Here is a 1,798-nt window from a genome sequence, read left to right on the forward strand (position 1 = left end):
TAAGAGTAACGCGCTCAGGAGAGAACGCGGGCTTCTCCAAGGGTGGAGAGAGCTCTACACACATCCTAGCACTGGACACAAAAGGATGAGAGTACACATCTCAAGAGGGGAGATGCGGGCGACACATGTGCTCGGCACATTGGCACAAGCAGCATACATGCTCAGGCAGCATATGTGCCTCTCTCTCTCCTTTTGGACATTATGGTTTGCAGTACAGATACTGAGAGGCCATCGTGTTTGGTCCTTTATCTACTTTCAACATACATCTCCCATCACGAGTGATCCCTCCAACCATCATTGACTTAGTGACCCCTTCTCTAGCCCAGCTGCCTTCTCCCCCAGCTTATGAGACAGGCTTCTAACTAGGGGCAATATCCCTGACCCTTGTGTCTTCTGTCTTTGGGTGTCAGTCTCATATTATGTTATTTTATATTCCACAAGGCCTACAGCACCTGGTGTTCCCTAGCGGTCTCCCATCCAAGTACTAAGCAGGCCTGACCCTGCTTAGCTTCCAAGATCAGATGAGATTGGGTGCATTCAGGGTGGGAGTGGAGAGATAGCACAACGGGTAGGGTGTTTGCCTTGCACACGCCGACCCGGGTTTGATTCCTCTGCCCCTCTCAGTGAGCCCAGCAAGCTACCGAGAGTATCCCATCTGTACGGCAGAGCCTGGCAAACTACCCGTGGCGTATTCGATTTATGCCAAAAACAGTAACAACAAGTCTCACAAAGGAGACATTACTGGTGCCCGCTCAAGCAAATCAGTGAACAATGGGACAACAGTGATACAAATTTCACAAATGAGTGCAGCCATTCTATGTCTGTCTCTCTCTTTCTGACTTATTTCACTTATGATACTCTCCATGATCTTCCACTTATAAGCAAATTTCATGAGTTCATCTTTCCTAACAGCTGCATGTATTCCATTGTCATACAATAGACTTTGTCTACATAGAAAAGTGCCTAGTTGCAGGGCTGGGGCAGCTTGAGAATAAATTCTATAAAACTCACTTTGCAGAGTCTACAGGAGTGCATGCCCCATACTGGGCATTGCTCATACCTCTACATACCTCAATCAATGGTCTCTCTTTTTGGTGGGGGCTAGTGCTTGGGCCATAGCCAGTGGTGCCTCCAGCTTATTTCTGATTCTGTGCTCAGGAGTGACCCCTGGTGGTGCTCAGAGGATTGACCTGAGGTCAACAGTGTGCAAGGCAAATGCCCTACCTGCTGTCCTAGTTCTCCCGACTCTTCCCAACGTGCGATGTGTACTCCCATGTTCGCCCTTGAACGCGTTTCTCCACCTCTCACCCCTCATCTTTACGGATGAAGATGTTTTACTTCAGATTCAACTCCTTCCTGAGATTCTTTTCTTCTAGGGTAGATGAGGAGGCTGCGATCTGGGTGGCCGTCAGGAATGACTTTCCTCCTGCAGAGAGCAAGTCCTTGCTCCTGAGACCCTCTCTGGGCCCACTCTTTAAAAACAAACAGCAACAACACACTTGCCAAACAGAGCTTGTCCCATCTTCTGGAGAGGATTGGGTGCCAAGGACATCAGGTGCAGCTTAAACCCAGGGGCAAGCCCAAACCTGACCTGTGGCCTCACACTCTGCCGACCTTTCTGACTGTGGGAACTGAACTAAGGACACAAACCCAGAGCAGACAGGAACTTCTCTCTCTCCCTCTCTCCTCTCTCCCTCCCTCCCTCCCTTCCTTCCTTCCTTCCTTCCTTCCTTCCTTCCTTCCTTCCTTCCTTCCTTCCTTCCTTCCTTCCTTCCTTCCTTCCTTCCTTCCTTCCTTC

The 1,798-nt window shown here is 49.6% G+C and overlaps 1 pseudogene; it reads right to left on the reverse strand.

Annotated features, from left to right (window-relative positions):
• Positions 1-440: 440 nt before the first annotated feature.
• Positions 441-556, reverse strand: LOC129404762 (5S ribosomal RNA; annotated as a pseudogene).
• Positions 557-1,798: the final 1,242 nt, after the last annotated feature.

This window comes from Sorex araneus, chromosome 4 (assembly GCF_027595985.1).
Source record: "Sorex araneus isolate mSorAra2 chromosome 4, mSorAra2.pri, whole genome shotgun sequence".
Classification (NCBI taxonomy): Eukaryota; Metazoa; Chordata; class Mammalia; order Eulipotyphla; family Soricidae; genus Sorex; species Sorex araneus.